At 51.2% G+C, this 22151-nt stretch overlaps 1 protein-coding gene across 1 annotated transcript in view; it reads right to left on the reverse strand.

The window, feature by feature from the left end:
- Positions 1–21755, reverse strand: part of Ten-m (teneurin transmembrane protein Ten-m) — a 787615-nt gene extending 765860 nt beyond the window's left edge. The window contains exon 1 of the mRNA XM_025303695.1: positions 20376–21755. The gene's annotated coding sequence lies outside the window, so the exon portion shown is untranslated. The remainder of the gene's footprint in view (positions 1–20375) is intronic.
- Between the last annotated feature and the right edge of the window lie 396 nt (positions 21756–22151).

Here is a 22151-nt window from a genome sequence, read left to right on the forward strand (position 1 = left end):
TCTCCGGCGTACTTGGGCATATATCCTTGTCAAGGAGCGGCGTGGAAGAAGAAGGAAGAGCGCGCGTAATTCCGCCTTGACTTATTTAAATATGTGCGCGCGCGTGTGTGCTCGCGAAGCGCGGTCTCCTGATATTGCGCATGTATAAACGACACACGTGCTTCAGGAAGAGGGAGAGAGAGGGAGGGAGGGAGGGACGAAAGACACGCCGGCTTCTAATATTCAAGCGCTCTCGATCCGGTCGTTCGCGCGCGCGCGAGCGGAAAACTTACTCGATTAACGATATTCGCGCGCGCGCGCGGGACGAAACTTCCGGCCGAGCCGATTTCGGCGCGGGAACATTCATTATTCAGGCCCCAATCGTCGGTTTCGTGATTATTTCAGCGCCGTTGCTTTGGAATCGCCGTTTCAGACAGCGCCACTCGCGCCGCGGTCAGGCGAAAAAAATACAATACGCGCAAATATATAATGTAGACGAGAGCGCCTCTCGCGCGCGCTCCCGCCCGCCCCCGCACGCGCGGCGGACGGAAACGTTGCTTGGGACTCACGGCGGCGGGCGGCGGCGGCGGCGGCGGAGGCGGAGGCGGAGAGTCGAGTGTGCCGAAGGTATTGTCGTGTAAACGGGCTGGCCGCGTAAAAACCGCTTGTACTCGTTCAACAGACCCAACTCTTTCTCTCTCTCTCTCTCTCTCTCTCCCCACCCCACCCCCTCACCCTCCCCGTCTATCGTTCACTTAGCCTTTCTCCTTCCCCGCTATATAGAGAGATCCGCGGTCTTTATAGACAGCTGCACTCACCTCGAGGCAGAGCGGGGGTTAAGTAAACACTCTTTACAATCCCACCCCCTTCGGAGTACTTCAGCCGCCCGGTCCCTTTTTCTATGCCGTCGCCGCCGTCTCTCCACCCTTCGCCCTCCGCTCACCCTCCTTCCCCCTCCCTCACTCTCTCACTCCCTCTCTCTCACTCCCTCTCTCTCTCTCTCTCTCTCTCTCTCTCTCTCTCTCGCCCGCGCAGTCGTTACGCGACGCTAAAAGTTGACGCGGCCCTCTCATTATCCAGCATATTGGCTTTCGTTGTCAACGCTTTCTTGCCGCATTGGAAGCGGGCGGAAGGCACGCCTTCCGCCCGCTTCTCCAACTTTGCCCCGCGCGTTCACTCGATCAATGAAAGAACGGAAGCGATACACCGCGTGAGAAAGCGAACGAGCGAACGAACGAACGAGCGAGCGAGCGATGACGATGACGGTGACGACGGCGGTGAAGGGAAGCGTCGCGAAGTGCTCTCCTCGATGAGCTTCCCCGAGCTCCCTATCGCTCGAGCGGGATTGATCGCTCATCTCCTCCTCGTTCGCGGTCTCAAGATGCATGCACGCGTGTCAGTCCGCCCGGCCGGCACTTGTGCGCGGCCACTTGAACTCGGTGGTATCTCGTCCCGGTGGTCTTTATGCGCGCGCGTCGCCGTCAAAGCGCGGCCAAAATCCAAACACTTTAACTGTGAAGCGGGCGCGCAGGTTGCACGCGTGCGACCTCAAAGAGAGTCTCGAGAGCTACACCGCGCGCGCGCGCGCGCGCGCGAATCGTCGTCTCGCCGGAGCTTACGCACGCGGGCGTGCTGCGAGAATTCGTGTCGTCTCGCGTTCCTCGCGAGATGGTCGGAGCGGGGAGAGGGAATTTGCCAGGCGATTAACACAATGGACGAAAGAGCTTTCGTCGGAGGAAGCAGAGTTCCAGCTTTTTATACGATCGAATTCGGGGGGATCTCGCTGCAGCCGGGACTTCCGCTTCCTTCGAGAGCGAAATGCGCGCTCACCCTTACTGCAAACCCGAGTGTGTTGTTTCGACACGTATAAGCTGAAGCTTTCTTCACGCGTGTTTTGTCGTCTGAAATCACGTTATTTGATGCATTTTATTCGATGCATCACTTAACGCGTTTAAACGCGTTAAACGTCGTGATTTAAGACGACAAGATACGCCGTAAAGGAAGCTTCAACTTATACGCGTCAAAATAACACACTCGGGTTTGCAGTGTTGTCACGTTAATTCGATCGAGTTTCTTTCTCCGCGCGGTAATCTCCCGCTCGACGACGTTAGAACCTTCGTATTTGAAACGAGAGACAGAAACATCGCTCTCCTCTCTCTCTCTCTCTCTCTCTCCTCTCTCTCTCTCTCTCTCTGTCGTTGCACGAAGTAAGATCGATAGCCGTGTGTATATTTACGCCGACGATATTGAGAACGAGCGACAAGTCTCAAGTGCGTGGCCGAGGTGTTCGCATGACACGACAGCACGCGTAACAAAGCACAGGGCGCGCGTCGAGATAAGCGCGTGAAACAACAACGGGAGAGAAAACGATGCGATGCGGCGATGCGGATTAGTAAGAGTACATGTAATCGGCGCGGTCGGCGCGATGTGTGAAATATCGCAGGAATGCGACCGAAGGCTCGCGCGCGCGCGCGGCTGTCGTGAGAGGAAAGCTCGAGCGGCCGCAATAATCTCGCGTTATTAATAGCAACGCGATAGCTTGAGCAACAGGGCTCTAAAGGCTGATTACGCTCGGCAACGCGCGAGGCACGCGATCTTACTTATTAAAGACCGCCGAAGGGAGAAAGCGCTTCGTCTGGAAGACGTATCGATTCTTATTATATCGCGAAACGTCTTATCTGTGATACACACATACATACATATATACATACATACATACGTATGCCTTCGCACATGCAATACGCTTCCGTTGGCCGTTCGCTCAATCTTGATTGTTAAAAATTAAGGAGCAATAGGACCGAATGTGAGATGCGATAAGGTCGAGGCGAGATTGAAAGTATCCGCAACGCGTTTTCCTGCGAGCGCGAGAATTTTCGGCGGGTCGACCGTAGGAATGAAAGGAAAAATCTCGCGAAAAGGGAGAATTCTCCCGAGCCATCGAATAGCTCGTAAAGTTTTAACACCCCCGAGCCGTGCGAGTCTACGGGTAAAATAATATGACTGCGTTTCTCAAAAGTGGCTTTTCCCGTCCTCGATCGCCTCGCCGGCGAATTCGTTCGACTTTAACGAACAACGGAGGAACTTTGAATCGTAAAACTTCTTTTTGCTGCGAAGGTAACGGAACGGGGAAACTGCCGTCGCGGCACGGCCGAAACACTTCGCGTCGCTTTAAAACGGCGTAAATCCGGGGAATAAATCGTCCGCGCCGATCAGATAGCCAAGGCGGCGCGAGAGAAATTAAGAAAATAAATTGATATAAGGTGAATGGCCAGTTTCGGGACGACTCCTTGTGAAAATTAATAAATTCATGCCGTACGAGCTAAGCCAATTTTCTCAAAAGTGATCTTTTTGGAAAGGTCGGACACATTTGGCGAGTTTTGCTTGCGTTGAATTTTTGACTACCCTAATGTTAATTGTCAACTTATTATTATTATTACTATTATTATTATTATTATCATTAATGCTTATTATTGAGAAAAATTAATTTGGGCCTCTCATCATCAACGACAGCAAAATGTTTGTTCGTCTCGTCAGTGCAACGACGAAACATCGAGGAGGAATTAACAACAACGCAAACACCGACAACACCGGCCGGCTGGATGTCTTGATGGAAGACACCGCGGCGGCCGAACAATAAAACGGCCATCGCGCCTAATTCGGCCGGAATACGAGTTAAAAATAGACAACGCGGCTTCCGTAGAACGAGTGTCGGAATGCAAATCGAGCAAGTGAGGCTGGCTCACGGGGAGATTGACAAAGCGACGCAATCACGATCCACGGCGGGTAATTAGTTAGCAACGCGCAGTGAGGTTTGATCGCTTTCGATTTTTCTCGCGCGCGCCGCTCGTTAATTACTAACCACGATCGATACGCCACCGCGGCCGGCGAGATCACAGCGGCGCGATACGACTAATTTCGTCCGCGCTGCGTACCGCGCGCGCGCGCGCGCGCGAGCAGCGCGGCTTATTTCCCGTGGTCGTAATAAAAGGGCCCGTAATAAATTTAAAGGACCGCGTTAATCGTCCTAACCTCGCGTTTTAAACGCAAAGTACGCGAACCACGTTTGCGTTACGTTTATCAATTCGCGCGCCCGCGGAAAAGAGAGAGAGAGAGAGAGAGAGAGAGAGAGAGAGAGAGAGAGAGAGAGAAAGCAGTAATTGCGCCGTGTATAACTAATTCGCACAAATGCGCAACGTTTCCGCATTATTATGCGTGACAATATTATATTATATATATATATATATATCTTTGTGTGTGTGTGTGTGTGTGTGTGTGTGTGTGTGTGCATATATATATGTATATATATATCATATTGCACACCATCTGGTAATTTAATGTAAGTAATTATATGTGTACAAAAGTCCCTCAAAGTACTCGCATGCGACTACCATCGCGCGAGCGCATGCGCTCTCGTGCGCGCGCATGTGCGTAAATAAATAACATAATTTCACTAAAATAATTCCATGTTATGGTAATGAGTCTGGAAGCGAGAGAGAGAGAGAGAGAGAGAGAGAGAGAGAGAGAGAGAGAGAGTCGCGCGCGCTGAATCCGAATTTAAATTAGAAACTCGTTGCGCGAGCGCAACGACACCTTTTTCCCCCAACTTCATCCTACGCCGCTAATTCAGCCGGTCGCCGGGAGAGAAACGGCCGCTCTTACGTCCAATTACCGTACGGTGTGCGGGCGCATTTTTAACCTTAATCCGGTCCATCCCTCAGCCTCATTCATCCGCTGTTACTACGCTTTTTCATCGCGGATTGGGCTTCACTCGGTCGCGAGCGAATATGGGCGATCGGGGCGCGCCGATAAAGTTTCAACGGCGTCAATTTCACACTGCCGCGTACTGAACTTTATTTTTAGGTAGTGAACCGGCGGATCGTTGAAATAGTTTACTACCAATATTTCCCATTGACGTGCGCGGGCACGAACGCTCGAAAGCGCGACTTTTCCTCCAGGATTCTATCGAAATTTTCGCGCGCAGTTGCAAAACGCGGGCGGCCGGCGCACGCGGGTAATATTCGCGATTTTTCGCGATAGAAATTTTGCCCACGCCTGCAAAAATCGCGGCTGCCTCATTGGGTTCGCGCTTTAATAGATGGTACGCGCTAACCCGAGATTAAAAATACGAGTTTAATTAATGCATTCCACATCGCCCGGGTAAGAGATAATGCCCGTATCCGATAGGCAACCAATCCAAGTCAATCGATACATTAGAAATGTAAGCGCCGATTTAATGCGATTACGAAAAATGTGTCAGTGGCATTTCGACCGGACGATGTTTAATTGCGACCACTTATCATGTGATAAGTATACGATTAGCGTATCAAGTGAACTTTCGGTAAACCGCAATTCAGAGTAGAATTCGAAACAGAATTCTGTATTAGTAACAGAACATTTAAAAGCTAAACGTTAATTCTTATTTTTAGTGTTTCGTTATTATACGTTATTATAGAGAGAAAGTTATGTATTATATATAAATTACAATTGTATCATATATATAAATATGTATTATATATAAAATACTAAAATTATATATAAAATATATATAAAATGATATAAAATGATATACAAATTATATATAATTATATATGGCTCGTATATACAAAATTTTTTATTGCTAGCTATATATGTCTCCATGAGCGGAAAAAGGGAGAACATCCTCATTCAATTAAATGCTGACATCACAGGCTGCCGCAAATCAACACCTACTTCGATTGCTTTTGTTCAATAGCATTTTTTGTATGTAGATTGATATAATTATAAATGATCACGTACGATATATCGCATCGTATAAAATTTCATACATCGGATATCGTCAATTTTTCTCGGTTTTGTCTACACGAGACAAAAAAAACTTGCGAGTAGAATTCTACCTCGAATTCCATCGCAGATCGTAGATCGTTTAAAGATCGAACACTTCCCTCTCGTCTGCGAGAACCGCCAGAAGCTACCGAATGCAAACGCGCCGTAATGAATCGAGTAAATAACAACTCGATAACAACTGCCCTCGCTTACACGCGACGCAAACACGGCCGTTATCGTTAATAATAAAAATTCGTACAGATCCATCCCTTCCCCTTGCACGCGTCACTTTGCTCGCCGCGAAACAAACGCGATATTAACCTTTAGAGGACCGGGATGGCTCCTATAGGAGCCACATATAAATCAGCATTCAGTATTTCCTTAAAGGTTATTATAGTTATTATAGTTATTTATGCATTTATGTCGATGTTCATGTGCTCTAAAAATATATTTGCATATGTGTTCGTGTGATTTTTACCTTACTTGTAAATAAACATTTATTAACAAGTACACACATTTAAACTGCATAGTACTTTGCATCTCAATACGTTTTTATTTATAATAGACCCACTTTCCCTCAAAATTATATAAAATCAAATTAAAAAATTATAAAAAAATTAAAAATTATGAAAAAATAAAAAATTTTTTAAAAATTTTAAATAAAAAATTATAAAAAAAATAAAAATTTTAAAATAACAAGGAATATAAAAAACAAAGGAGCGACATAACTTTCTACGTCCACGTCGTTAGCTCTGAGTTGTGCTAAAGGAAAGTTTTATTACCGTATGAGATCACTCATAGTAATATAGACTTATTTTAGGTAAATAATCGCCTTTCTTTGTAAAATTTCGATAATCTGATATCAAAATGATGATCAGCGATATAAAAAACCCGTAAAAATGCCAAGATCTAAATTTTGAAAATTTTTTTATTTTGGCCGTTTCCGGACCGGGATGGCTCCTATAGGAGCCACTAACAAACTCGAAAACTCTACGCATCATGATGGTTACATATATATATATATATATATATAAATTTTCCGCGGAAAAATTGTAGATTTTAAAGGAAAAATGCCGGTCCTCTAAAGGTTAATGAGCGACGAATGCTAACCGATATCGAGCGCAGCGACGACGCACGGAGGACCGGTTCGTTGTGTGCCGGGCACAATCTCGTCATTCAATTAAATTTCCATCTATCGTATTATTAATCTGCCGACTCACCTGCGCACGATTCCTCGATCGAGCACGACGTCTTGTTCAAACAAGCCAATCAAGTATCTCGCCGAGCTCTCCCGCGGGACTCCACGACTCTTCGCCCCGATAAAACGTCATAAATCACACTGACGTGCGCAAGAGATTCGGAGTATTTATTAATTTAACCGACGGAGCCCTCCGAAATCCATTATGAGAGGTTACGAGGCAGAATACGATTAGCCACAATACCGCGACCTTCACCGGGGATGATGTTGGCCGTCATAAAGCACCAGCGGCGCGGAAGATCCCCGGACGAGAGTTTCGCTGTCGAAGACAGCGCGCGCGAGCGAGCGAGTCATGGACCCCCGACGTGTGCTCGATATATGGATTACGAACTATGCCCGATGCACGATTAATATTCACCTGTCTCGCCGGCGCAACGCAACGCAACGCAACGCGATCGCACCGCTGATTCCTACCGTAGTGGGTCGTTGCCACTCGTAAACGTCCCGAAAGCGAAATTCAAAACGGAGATCGAAAGCCGCGCATTCGCGCGTCTCGCTGCACCACGCGCGCGATAAATCTCAGTAGAATCTAACTGCGGTCGGTTCTTTTCCGATCCGGTCCGTCGGGAATCGCTTCAGATTCAATTAAATGTTTAACACCGCGATAATAATTTTATAATAATTTTGGTCAGTTTAGCTCTAATGAAGAAGATTCGATCTCGGTTCTTAATTCCGGTCTATTAATTCCGTCGCGAATTTCAAAGACCAATGAAGAGTCTTCTCATGAAGATATGCAGCATACAAAAAGAAAGAAGAGTAAATGAGTAATTAATTGGGATGGAAATTTCGATACATTTCGGGATATTTTTCCCGTGATAAAAAGTACGTCACCTCTATGAATCAGACGATAATTGTACAAAGTAAGATGGGCTTCCGCGATTGAGTAAGCGGGAGAATTCGACAGCGAGTTCGACACACAGCGTAGCCAATTAAGATTCAAACGTCAGAGGAGTTGATCAACCGCGAGGACTAGCCGATGGCGAACAAAGAGCGAGGGAATATAAGAGAGAGGGGGCGAGAGAGATGAAGAAAGACAGGGACAGGCCAGAAGGGGAGAGAAACCAGAGAGAAAGAGAGTTGACGAGAGAGAGAGAGAGAGAGAGAGAAAGAGAGTTGACGAGAGAGAGAGAGAGAGAGAGAGAGAGAGAAAGAGAGAGAGAGAGAGAGAGAGAGAGAGAGAGAAAGAGAGAGAGAGAGAGAGAGAGGAGGGAGCGAAGGAGGGAGAGGGAGAGGTAATGGAAAGGGAATACATTTTTTACCGTTCCCGCGCCGGCACCGATGCGGATTAACGGCGAAAGTGGATAAACCGGGCGTCAAGGGCTGGTACCGGCGGGGGTACGCACTGCCAATAAAACCAGGGCGGCCGCAGGCGGGGGAGGCGGGGCAGCGCGAGAAGGGGTAGCGGCAGGGGGAGAGGAGGGGGGGGGCGAGGGTGTCAGTATATCACGTGGCTCTGGCTGGTCGTGTCCAACGATACAGTCCAATATATTATCCAGATAGCCATGCTAATTCAGCTATAGTCCCCACCGGTTTGCGCCTGACCGAGCGGCCTCCGTGTCACACCGCCGGCCGCTGCGCGCGTGTCGTCGTTTCACACGCACTCACGCACGCACGCTCGCTCGCACGCACGCACGCACGCACGCCCACGCGTTAACGCGGTCGCCAGCACAACGAGCATAGATACACGTTTCGTCATCCCGACGGAGATCCAACGGCTCCCTCTCTCCTCTCGCCACGCATAGTCGTCCCTGCGTGGCTGGGATTTCAGGGGGCATTGCATCCTCGTTACACGGTATTATACGATCGGGCGCGACAGGAGAAGATTACGCATTGCGCCGGGAGTCGCGTTTGACCGGGACGAAGATCCGCCGTTGCCGCCGCCGCCGCCGCCGCCGCTGCACCGTTAATAGGTTTATTCTTGAACGATTACCAATAGCGCGTTTGCGGCTGATACCGCGGAATGCGGTGCGCGCTGATAACGTAATAAGCAGGTCACGCGCCGCGCGCATCCCCGATGCGCGCGATCGGAGATTCGTATCGGGCTGATTGCGAGCTCGAGCGCGGCTCCGACACAGTGCGACTGTATATTTTGCACATTGCCTGTCGTTTCGCAAAATGTCTTCCTTTTCTCGGGGGAATGCATAATTCGCGCCGCTGTTGCGCGCAGCGGGAGGGGGAGGGTCGTTTTACACGCTCCCCGTGTTTCATTTTTTTCCCGCGTCAAAGGAGTAATGGATACGTTAAGAAATGTACGTGTTAATCAACATGCGCAAGTGTGTGTGTGTGTGTGTGTGTGAAGATTTGCCGGCTGCCATTGGCGCTCATGCGCGTACTTAGCGCACTCGTTCGCAATGACGTTAAATTCATTCGCACACGCGGAATTTCGTTCGGTGCAAATTCGGCGCGATTGGAATTACGACGGTCGGTAATTGCAATGGATCAGCTGCTCGCGCATAAATCAGCGCATAAATTACCGGCGCAATTACCGCCGCAACTGCGTCGGAAAACTGTGTCGTTTTTCCGTTTCGCTTTGTACCTGTAATTGAAGGTGCTCGCACGTAACAAAGTCCGGAATACGATTCCGCCGATTTTGGTGTTGCGCGCGCGAGAATGGACGTTATCCAATTGCGAGCGCTAGGGCGCCTCGTATCGCCTCGTATCGGAGCAACTCTTCTAGAAAATGATATTACACCGTGTTCCGTAACCGCGAGAAATGCCTCGTGAGTTCCCACTTATAAAACGGCGGAATGCCCGTTATTCGTTAAGCCTCGAAATTATCGACCCGCCGGAATACTCCGTTTCTAATTCACGGAGCATCGATCCAATTCTTAACGCGCTTAACGATCAGCGCGCGGGTCGGGCAGAGAAACTTGTGAGAAGCGCGGTTGCGTTAAATTTTTGTTTCACTGCCTGCCTATGAACGATTTTTCAAATACCGCATATGTATTTCCGCGATATGAAGAAAACGAAACAACTAAATATACAAACGAATAAATAAATAAATAAATAAATAAATAAATATATAGATTGCTGCATTATAAATACAAATTAATGAGAACTGTTTAAACTGAAATGTGTAAAACAGAATTGGCTAAAAATGTGAATTATTTCTTTCTTCTACAAACAATCTTTCGAATATTTATCCAGTAGAAAAGAAGCGCAAGACACACACTTTTGCATTTATAAACTATGACTGACAATGAACATCGCGAGTAAAGCTTCTAGTGTGAGGGGCAGGAGTGAGAGTAACTTTTCCGAACGCTTTTCTATTTCTCCTTTTCTTCCCCCTCCCCTCTCTCTCTCTCTCTCTCTCTCTCTCTCTCTCTCTCTCATAACATTTCCTCGACCTCCGGCTTAAAGGTATTAGCGCTCGTAAAGCGACGAAACATCCTCGTGTTACACCTGTCGTCGTGCAGTAAACTGGTTCCGACGGAGATACAGGCGCGTTTGCAACGGTCTCAATTAGCCCCGGCTTCGCAGTTCGTTAGACCCTTTAAAACCGGTTTGCAGCGCTAAATGTTTTCAGTGACGGGAGCGCGAACGCACGCACGGCCGAAGACGCGCGCAGAAAGGACGAAAAGCGAGCGGAATGAAGGAAGTGAACCAAGGTCGCTTCCGAGTGAACGAAATTGCGTAACGCGAGACATCGCTGAGGTGGTAACTGCTTTAACTTGTGAAATTTAGTACGGTTTATTTTCTCCGATCACGACGGCACGTATTACGTAAGACCGGCGGCGGTGCCGAGCGGCGCCGACGATGCGTGTGCAGCAGGAACGATACCGTCGATTCGCTAATTATCAATAATGTATCGCGCACCGCCGCGATACGCATCTCGCGTTTCGTCCCGCGTTTCATCTCCTCTCCCTGTCACCCCCATCCCTTAAATCGCGCCGCCGGGGCAAATGCTGCAACAAGCCGCGAAAATCGTCGGTCGGTCTCGCGCAGTTGCGCGCGCCGCGCGCGCTGTAAACGAACGCTCATTTATTCAGCAGCGAGAGCGCAGAACACAGTTCAGTTAAAGAACAAAAAGAGAAGAATCCGCCTTTGTGGAGAGCCGCTACTGCTAACACTAATGGCCGCGCGCGCCACAACGCCCGTGTAAATAATGGAAAATTTTGGCGCGGGAGAATTAGAGAATTGACGCGCAAAATGGCCCATTAAACGGCCTGGAAATAGCGTCTACGGAAAGTTCGTCCGTTAGTGTGGGCGGTCGAAGTAATTAAACCGAAAACGTGTCAAACGGACGTTTGCAACGTCAGCATTAACGAACGCGTGTTCCTCACCGCAGCCAATAAAACTTCATAAACTATTTCATAAACACGGATAGGTGAATTGTGCGCGCTCGCTCGCGTTCACTCTCGCACTCCGCGAGGTATCGATATAATTTATTTTTCTCGCTTATTTCCCCCGAGAATCCTCCACCCCCTCCCACTCTCCCACCGCCGCCTCTCGTCCAGATATCGAGACCTCTCCTAGCGATAGCGCGAGTTCATTCTCTCTCCTTTTTTCTTCTCCTCGCCCCCCTCCCTTACCCTTGCCCCTCCCCGGGGTGCAGCAGAGCGCTCCCTTTTTAAACCGAAGTAAATTTATTTTTACCGGCGCGATCCCTCGCGCTTTCACTCGGGGGGACGAAAGAAAAAGAAGAGGGACCGCCGCGCGACAGTGCCGAAAATTCGCCCGCGCGTTTCCGCTCGCCCCGTTCGCGTCACGCCTGGATTAAACGCTTCGCAATTAGCAAGAACAAACGGTCGGCGCGTAATTACTCGATGCCTCGATAAAGGCGTGAGCGCGCGCGCGCGCGCGCGATACGTAATTCGCAGAGCCGTCGAAACACCAAAAATTCCACGCGAGAACGCGCGCTTCTCGGCGTCCGCCTCGGCTCCCATCCGAGCGTCGACGAGATATTGCGCGCGCCCCCCCTCCCCCTCCTCGCTCCCCGGCGGCGGGCACAGCCCGGCGCGCAGAATTCTTAATTAAGCACGCTACGATTTGCGAGGGCCTTTGATTTCGTCGATCGGCCCTCCCTCGCAGCAATAAAGCCGCGACTTAGCTCCGAGTTGAGAACGCGGGGAGAAACGCGTCTACCCTTCGCCGAGGGCGCGCGCATTTTCGCGCAAAAGTTAAATCCGCTCGCGCTCGCTCGCTCGCGCGCGAGCGCGCGCGCCCGCAGCGTGCTCGAGGGCTACCTCGAGCGTACATTATTTCATTAACCGTGCTTTCCTCATCGACCCGCGCCGTTCTACCTCCGACCTCATCGTTACCACCACCACCAACGTCATCGCCGTCGTCGTCGTCGTCGTCACCTCCATCAGACGCGGACGCCTTGTTCCAGCACAGAGGAGAGCGAACGCCACGGACATGGCCGACGTCGGCGCGGGTAATAGCGTCGCAAGAATGAAACCGAGGAGGGTCGGCGAGGATCGAGCGGCGGCGGCGGCAGCCCCATTCTAACCGGCTTTCGTATTAATTAATTTGCTCGAGAGTTTTAACGACTTATTGCACTTCAATTAACTCATTTTAAATTGCATAATCCCCACGCCTCGGGAGCTGGAAACCGGCACTGCGATAAACCGCGGTGTCCTCCACGACAGCGAGGACGACGAGCACGGAAATACGCGCGTGCACATCGAGAGCGTCAAGACACCGTCGCGCGCAATCCGTCCGCTATTCTGCTCCAATTTCGATCCACTAATTTCAGTTAGCGGGAACGTTATCGGTCGTCGTCGCCCGCTCGGACGACGCGGGCGCGCGGCGCTTCCTTGGCCGCCTGCGCTCTTCGGAATTTGGACCGCCATTGCCGATCTATTGTCCGAGATCTATCTGACGTCCGCGGGTCTCGCGGCCAATTTAATTCGTACTCGGGGACTCGAGTCCTCTCAGCTGCGAGTGCGGTGCAGCATATAAATCGATAACTGTGGGAGTTGCGCAACGGGCCGAGGACAAACACAGTATTCAGTAGATCATGCGCGCAATCTCCGGAAACGTTTCGAAAAGTTGAGAATCCAGACGGCTCGTATAGAAAGTCAGAGCTCTCGCAGCCGCGGGCGGCAGGAGGTGGAGGTGGAGGTGGAGGATAGGACGGCAGACCGCGACGATCTGAAAGGAACGGGGCGAAGTTTGCAGCGGGAGGGGGCGCCGGGATCGGCTAGAACTCGTTCGCGAGCGAAGACCGATCCGGCCCGTAATTACAATTCGAACAAAGTTATGCCGGTCCGGATCGCATCGGGGCGGCGGGGATGTGTCAAGTATTTAATCAGTGCCGGCTCGAGTCCGCGTGAGACAATGGACGGCGGCCAACCCCCTTACCGACTCCTGGACTCACCCCGTCTCTCTCTCTCTCTCTCTCTCTCTCTCTCTCTCTCTCTCTCTCTTTCTCTTGACATCTCTTGCCTTAGCACAGCTGCCTACTTCCAGTATGACTGGGGGGTACAATTATGTCGACCTCATTTCGGGACAGCTTTACCCTCTTTCTCCCTCTCCCTCTCCCTCTCTCTCTCTCCCGCTCTTTCTCCTTTTCTATCTCCTCTTGAGAATCTCGCATATACGCTTCATGTTTCTCGCGCTTCTCGTCGTCTCGCGCGCGATCTCGGATCCTTCCAGTCTCTACTTTCGACTCCTCTCTCTGTTAAGTTTCGATGTTCGATCACGTTTTTCCTACCTCGCGATTTTCTCAATTTTCTCAATTAGCGCAATTGTCGCACAGCGAAACAAGTTGGATAAATACGCATAGAGGGAGATTATAGAGAAACCTGAACACTTTGCAGATTACATCAGAGAGGTCTCTCATTTGAAATTCTCGTCAGGAGTTTCGATGCTAAAAAGGAAAAACAGAATCCTCGTTGGGAGTCGAAAGAAAAAAGAAAGAGAGCGAGTCGACGTTGCTCGTTTTATATGTGAAAATTACGAATTTCTCGAAATCAGACAATTTCTTCTCACGAATACAACAAACCTCTCGCATGATCGAGTCTGTCTCTTGTCTGAGAAATCATAACGAACACGGGCGATTTGCATCTCACCCGGACGGCGTTTTCACGGCGGAATTAAAAGTAGCACGGCGGTATTTCGTCAGTAATCTTCGGTATCTGATCGCAGAAGGCATGTTACCCGTGCGAGCCGGCACGTCCAGCCTTCCCTGCCGTATTTGCCATCTCGATGGCAACGACGGCGGTGACGTCTGTTCGTCGAATCACGCGCGATCAACCGTACAAATTCCCGAGCTACACGCGAGCCGCACGTCAGCGGGGCTTTCGCAAAAAAAGGAATCTGTGAGCGGCGAGAGAGATATAATGGCGTTGCTTCTTACGGGGCTAAACCACTAATCTCCGCGCGATGTCAACGAGCGCATTATCTTTGTTTGTCACACCCGTTTGCACGCGGTCAAATTTACGCGCCAATAAGCGCCGTCCATCGGCAGGCACGACTAATTAGCCGGCGTCGCGACGATCATTTAGCGCGCTGCAATCTTGTAGGGTTGTAACGAATATTCGCTCTTGCATATGCGAATTCTGCGAGTTGTGCTAAATTGTGCTAGCCGAGTGCAACAAGAAACGACTAAGACATGTTCGGAAAATTGCACAGCTTGCAGAAAAATTGGCAAAAAGTAGCGGGCCAAAAAATTATTTTTACATTTTCGAAATTTTCGAAGTTGTGCCGGGTTGTGCTAGTCAAGCCCAATAACTTTTCCTAATGGCAAAATTACGTCAGACCACCCAGTCCACAGTACAGCCAAAAAACAGTTCTCAGTTTTGCCGCGCTGATCTGTTGCTGATCTCTGTTGCTTCCTTTAAATGCTCGTACTGCGAAAAGCAGCCATCTGACGACATTTTACCATTAAAGATTTTTAGGCTTAACTAGCACAATTCGGCACAACTCTCAAAATTTCGAAAATGTAAAAAGAAATTTTTTGGTCTACCATTTTTTAACCAATTATTTTGCAAGCTGTGCAAGTTTCAATACATCTCTAAGTGGTTTCTTGTTGTACTCGATTAGCACAATTCAGCACAACTTGCAGACTTGCGATAAATGCATTGTAGAAAAAGTTACTTGTTAATTCGTATTTTAACTTTAACATTTTTTTTTTCTACAGAACGAAAGAAGATTTCCAGTTTCTTCAAACGCGGCAGAACGCGGCACGAATTGGTAAGAATTCACAAACAAAAATTCGGACAAATTTGGCTTCATTCGGACAAAAGTGCGGGGCTGGCAAATTTGTTTTTATTCTTTTTCACAAATGTTATTGAAGTTATCGGTCTCGCGTTTGCGGCATAAATCAGCACAAACACAATACAGCACAATACGGCACAATAAAGAAAAACTCAAAATTCGAAAAGTGCGGGGCTACCAAAAATTTAGTTTTTCTTAATTTTTTTGAGTACGCTTTGAGTTACAGAGTTGCGGATTGCGGCACAATACGGCACAAACGTAGCACAATGCAGCACAATTCGAAAAAATACAAAATTCGAAAAGTGCGGGGCCAACTTCACACACGTACGAAGTGGGAATGGAATTTACAATGTCATAGTATAAAACTTCTTTAAGACGACTTAAAGACGTCTTAAAGACGTCTTATGTCACGATCTTAGACATTGTGTTGTCTGAGAAGTTACCAATTTACTCATTTGTATCATTCAGTAGAAAGAAACGAGATCTTTCGCTTTCGCAAACAATTTTTTTTTTTCCTTTGCTTTCGTATTCGCTTTTGTTATAACCACTTTCGTTACAACCCTATTGCAATCCCGCACGCGATCGCGCCGCGTAAAAGTGTCGACGGAAGTAGAGAGGAAAAAGCAGCATCGCGTATTTGATAAAGCTGCAATATTTGACGGCGTGCTCTCTCGGCTAACGAAGCGGCTCGCATAAATCCACAATGCTGGGAACGCGAGCGCATTAATAATATTACAAAATATATTAATACGCGCGCGCGCAAAGCGTTTTACAGCTAAACGTATTCCTAATGAGAATGACGCGCGCGCGGCTTCAGTTTCCCCCGTGTATTGCTCGCGCGGTTATACAAATGTGGACGGGCACGCTGCAAATTAAGGTTTAGAGTTGCTACAAATCAGTATCGAAGTTATGGACGCGCCGAGCCGGTAAATCTAAATCCCTCGCGATTGTCTGTCAATTATTTATGATTGGCGGCAATTTGTCCAATCGAGAATAAGCCCTCTTCTACCGGATGGGCTTTACCGGCTGCCATTCAATGTTTCGGACTGTATTATCCGTTTCTCTCTTTACCCTTTTCTTTTTTCATCCCTCCCGTTTCTTCCCCCTTTCTTCCCTCCCTTCCCTCTTTCGCCTTCAGTTTATCCTTAACCCTTGGCGGGCGAGCGCGCGCACGAGAAATCCGAAGAAAAATAATTAGCTCGTATTTCTCGGCTTATCTGCGTCGCGGCGAATAAATGGAAACGTTATCGCCAGCAAACTATACGCTCGTGTGAAGCGCGCACGGCACCGATAACAAATATTACGATATATTGCAAATTCAATCGGGGTCACGGAATTTCCATTTAAATTGCATTTTTGCGTGGGGCATAAATGTGCGCTGCAAACCCAATTAATTAATTCTGACAATCAGTCCGATTCTCTTCATCGGGAAACCAGATATCGGCCGGGCAACGGTGATGCGATTTCAATACGCATTATGTTGTACGCGCGCGTGCAAAAAGCGCGGCAGGACGAAAGGACGACGCGTCACGCGCTATTTATGCGCCCGCGGCCGCCGATCTGCGTTCCGAGCAAAGTGAGTCGGCAGTCGAAAAAATATTCTAATGCCACTGCCGGGCACGAGAGAGAGAGAGAGAGAGAGAGAGAGGGGGGGGGGAGAGAGAAAGAGAGAGAGGGAGAGAGAGAGAGAGAGAGAGAGAGAGAGAGAGAGAGAGAGAGAGAGAGAGAGAGAGAGAGAGAGAGAGAGAGAGAGAGAGAGAGAGAGAGAGAATCCGGACTCGCCGGTTTCGCGTTCCGATAAGCGAGCGCGCAAAAAGCCACTCGCGTGACACCACTACGTGCTGCCGGAGCGGCGCTTTTATTCGAAGCCACCCACCTACTTGAAGAAGCGCGAGACGCGACTTCGATCGCAATCTCTCTCGCACTCTCATTTATTCCCCGACGACGTCGTGATTGATCCGCCGATCGACTCACACCGACCGGCCTGCGGCGTCGTCTCCCTCGCCGCGCCGGGCCGCAATTTCGAAGCGCTGCCGATCGAAGTATCGCTCGCGAATTTCGCGCATCGGAGGTGTCATTGTAGTCCCGGTGTTAATCAAGCGAGGTGACGAAACTAATGAAATGGCCGAGCTCATTTTCGGCGCGGCGGATTGGCCTCGCGCCCGCGACATGCGCGTGATTATCGGCGGCGATCGAGAATTTTCGTTCCTCCCTTTTTCCTCTTCTTTTTCTTTCGCTTTCTTTTTGGAACTCGTGCGAAATGTATTCGCGTGATGTGTTTGCCTAACAAGCCGTCGCGTGACGCGCGGTTTCGCGGGGCTCGATGGAGGACCGGACGGCGTTCTATTCCCGCCGCTTACGCGCGCGCGTCTCCCTTTTTCTGGCTACTTACTTAACTAAGTTCGCGCGGAAAAAACCAACGTCGCGTGCGAGCGCGTCGAATTTTCTAGCGCGCACACAGACAGACACACACACACACACACATGCACGCGCGTACGCCGCGCCTCGTAGGAAAAAGTTTGCGCGCAGTTCGCAAGTAGATTAATCGCCGGCTCCGCGAAAGATCCGAGTAATCCCGTTGCGAATGCGCGTTTCCTCGCGCGTTTCTTCATCCGTGTAACGCGAAATGCGCGACGTTGCGATTCGCCGTAGTCCTAAGAAAGCGAGGAGTTCCGCGAGGACTCCAGTCCCATCGACGATCGACCGCGGAAAGCGGTGCTCCCCTCCCCCCGTTCTCTAAAGTACAATCAGCGCGTTCCTCGGCGGAATGTACTGTACTTGCAAATAAGTAGCGCTTTATACAACTGAAACTGCTGTACAGTTATGAGTTGCAGCACCGCAATCAGCAAAATCTCGCTGAAAGGATCGGTTAATAGCGGCGACTGCTGGCGTTATTGATGCAATTTGCGCAAACACGGTTCGCGCGTGTTTTCGCGCGCAGGCCGCACGAAAGCCGTTAATTCCACCGCCGCAAAAACACAGAAAGTTGGATTCGACGCAACGTGTAGGCTAAAACTTGCGCCGGCCGCCCGAGTTTTTCATCCTGTTCTCCGACCTCTCCTCAGCACTCCCTTTAACGCTAATTCAACATCCTGCGCAGCCTACATTAACCCCTGTTTCCGTTTAGCCTACAGTTTCCCAGGGAGGTCCTTTCGAAAGAGCGCGGCAAACTAGGCATTTTCTGCCACTCAGAGGCGCCGAGTAAGACTTTCGATCTTCCGTGCGAATAAAGTATTAATTGGCCTCCGCAGAATTGTCGAATTATCGACGAATTATCAATAATTTTTATTAACTCGATCGGGAACTTGCAGACTGATTCATTTCAACACCGCAACTAGCAGAGCCAGGTCGAAGCGATCAGTTTGTGTTATTTCCTACAAAAATTAGCCGAGTTTGTACAACGACGCATTTTCGACCGTTCTAATGGACGCTGAATGAAACTGAAAGATATAAATAAACATTTCTGCATAACGTTTCCTCCTACCTGCCCCAAAAAAACCTCCTGTCACTTCGATCGTTCTGATAGAAATGAGTCGCATTGATCATTGACAGTTTCAGTACCAAGAGAATAGCCGAGCGAGAGAGAGAGAGAGAGAGAGAGAGAGAGAGAGAGAGAGAGAGAGAGAGAGAGAGAGAAAGAGAGAGAGAGAGAGAGAGAGAGAGAAGAAAGAGAGAAGAAAAACACAAGCAAGAGCAACTGGCGCGTAAAATTCGTGTGTTCGCCACAACACTGAGCGCGTATATTTTTCCCCTCATTAATATACAAACGCGCGCGCGAGAAAGCCGCGAGCGCGCACGAATCCGCGCCGATTCCGCGGACGTCGCCGAGCGTGCTGTTTGAATGTGTTGCGCGGCCTCTCAATTATATCGTCTTTCGCATTAATTGGGCGAAACGTCGCGCGAGCAGCCCCGTCGACTACCGGCCAAGCCAACTCTTTTCCCCTTCGACCGTCCGCCACTTCGCCGTGTGCTTCCGTCTGCCATACTTCTGCTTTGTCAACCGTCCCCCTCCCGTCCCCTTGCCGCGCGCGACCACCCACGACTTCGGCCAGCCCTTCCACTCGTGTCAGCTTAACGTCACTCATGCTCGTATACGGCAGGTCCTTTTTGTCACATTCTCTCTCTTTCTCTACTCTTCCTGCCTGCTCTCTCTTTCTCTCTCTCTCTCTCTCTCTCTCTCTCGTCCCTCCTTTATCCCGCCGCGCGCACTATTTTAAAGTGCTGCGTTCGAACAACAGGCGCGCGTAATAAGACGTCCGCCTGCTGGCATTCCGCAGTCATCCTCTCGCTCGACTAATCGCTCCCGTGAAACTCTCGACGACGTTGAACTACGCGAGAAGAGAGCAAGTCCCGCCGCCCCGCAGAGCCCCGTTAATTCCCGCATGAATCGTTAATCCGCGGATATGGCAGGGAGAAAGTGGCGGACCCGGGAAACGACGACGCGGCCTTGGCACAAAGGCTGGCAAGAAAGTGCGCGCAACTGCATTTTCCGGCGACAAGCGCTCCGACGACAAGCCGCTTTGCAGCGGACGATAGCTGCATAAATTAACCCTTTGCCCGCTGACAGCCGCCCCGAGCCGTGGTGGCAGTTGCCCGGCTCGGCCCGCTGTTGTTCCGCGACGAACAGGCGCGCGCGGTGTGTACACTTAATCAGAGACGTTGTCGTGGGAAATCTATAAATTTTGTTTGAAATGTTTCGCGAGCAGACAGCCGGGTAAACAAAATACGACGCGGCTGCAACGCGGGGGCCCGGGGGCCCCCCGCGGCGACAGACGCGAGAAGACCGCAGAAGGTTAATGCCGATATCGCAGGGGTGAGAGCGTCCCTTTCCACGAGAGAGAGAGAGAGAGAGAGAGAGAGAGAAGGAGAGAAAGAAAAAGAGAAAGAGAGGAGCGCGCGGGTGCACTATTTACGCGGCCGATATCAAGAACAGCTTATCCGACGCACAATGCCAGCAACACTTGTTGCTCATTCGAAGATGATCATAAACAATGAACACCGCGCGCGCGGCTGCTCGCTCGCGCGCTTCCGAGGGGCGCGCGTCTCTCCGACGCGGCCGACAGCGAGCCTCCTCGTCCGGGCCGCCGCGATTAGCGGCGTGACGTAACGACACGTTGCGTGCGCGAAGACGCACGGCGTAGCGTTTTACAAGTGGAAAACTCTAAAGACTCACCCCGCTCGGTGGCACGCTGGCGCAACAATTCCCACTTGGCCGGCTCGAGCACGGTCTGTCGCGCAGCTTGTTCTTTCCGCTCCTCCTCCTCCTCCTCCTCCTCAGCCTCTATAACTCTCGCTCGTCATGTCACGTTTCCAACTGCCTAGCCGCGGCTCCCCGGAGTCTACTTTACACAGGTTACACTGCACGTCACCGTCCTTTTCTCGCTTTTCCCGGGCCTCATGCGTGAACGGTTCTTTAACAGTCCGACTCTTTAACAGTCCGGCGAGGTACTGAAGGGCCGCCGAGAGCGGACGTGCCGCATCAAACGACGCCTCGCTGCTGCTCGCACTGCACAATCAGCGTCTCCGTGATTTCGAGGTCGCGCGCGCGTCGAGTCTCGGAAAAGGACGACGAGCGCTGGTCCTCGGAAGAAGCGCGGTGCCTTCGCTTCGCTTCGCTTCGGGCTCTCGCGACCGAGCACGCCGCGCGCGGTTGTCACGTGTCGACGGCAAGAGGAAACTGTCTGTCATGGGCGACCGAGGCGAGGGCCGGACCTCCTGCGAGTCCGCTTCCGCTGGTCCGCCTTCGAGGTCTCGCGCGCGCGCGCGCGCGCACGACCGGGTCACGGCGAGTCACCGCGGGCCGAGGGCCGGAAATGCGAACCCAGAGAGTCCAGAGCTGCGAGAGCCGGAGACGATTCGCGCGAGCGCTCCCGTCTGACGCGGGCTAAGAAGAGGGACTCGCGCGTTCTTACTCTAACTCGGGACTCGCGGCGGCACGTTTCTCGGGAGAGACAATCGCGGGGGACGCGGCCTCCTGGCGTTCCGTCAGCGTTGTCCAGTCACGTGGCGGTAGACGCCGCATTCATTGATCGCCCGGCGACCTTGGTGGTGTGCCGATGGTAAGCTCGCTCGACGGCGAGGTCAGTTCATGCATGGGCCAGCACTGGGTGCGCGCGTGAGGCCGGCCGACCGGGTCGCCGACCCGGCGAACGCGACGTTAGTCCCGCGTGAGCGCGGCCGCGGGCGGTCGAGAACGCTGCGCTGAGGCCTGCTGACAAGCCAAGGCCTCGTCGCGAGCACGAGGACGAGGACGAGGACGAGGACGAGGACGAGAAAGAGACAGACAGACAAACAGACAGACAGACAGACAGACAGAGCAGGTTCGTTGGTCGTGCCGCGTGCAAGCCGCGGGCTCCTCGCATTCGCGGGGGGAGAGGGGATTCGCCGCCGACGGCGCCGGGCCAGCCGAGAGAGACACCGCTTCTCTCTGTCGCGGCTATATGCCAGAACACGCTCGTGTTTATGCTGGGAAACGAGTGCGTTTTCTGCAGAGCTCGCGAGCAAATACGTCCGTTCGCGAACTGTTCGCCAAACGTACTGAGGCACCCGGCGGCTGCTTCGCCGGTGACGTTCTGCCTCCGCGGCTTCGATTCCCGGATGGGCATGCGCCACGTTCCGCGCTTTCGGGGGGAGGTTGCCGCCGCCGCCGCCGCCGCCGCCGCCGCTGCCGCTGCTGCTGCCGCCGCCGCCGCCGTCGCCGCCGCCGCCGCCGCTGCTGCTGCTGCTGCTGCTGCTGCTGCTGCTGCTGTTGTTCGCGGAGGTGCATCCACCAGCGAGAGGTGGTTGCCTGTGGAGTTGCCGCTGCTGCCAGGGAGCCTACCTTCCTTTCGTACCTTTGCCACCCCTAGCGCTCGCCCTGCGCTTCTGCCTGTCTCTCTCTCTCTCTCTCTCTCTCTCTCGCTTTCCTTCGCTCGTCTTGTCGATTGAACCTCGTCCTTTCGTCGGTCTA

The sequence above is a fragment of the Harpegnathos saltator genome, unplaced genomic scaffold (genome assembly GCF_003227715.2).
Source record: "Harpegnathos saltator strain DR-91 unplaced genomic scaffold, Hsal_v8.6 scaffold562, whole genome shotgun sequence".
Classification (NCBI taxonomy): Eukaryota; Metazoa; Arthropoda; class Insecta; order Hymenoptera; family Formicidae; genus Harpegnathos; species Harpegnathos saltator.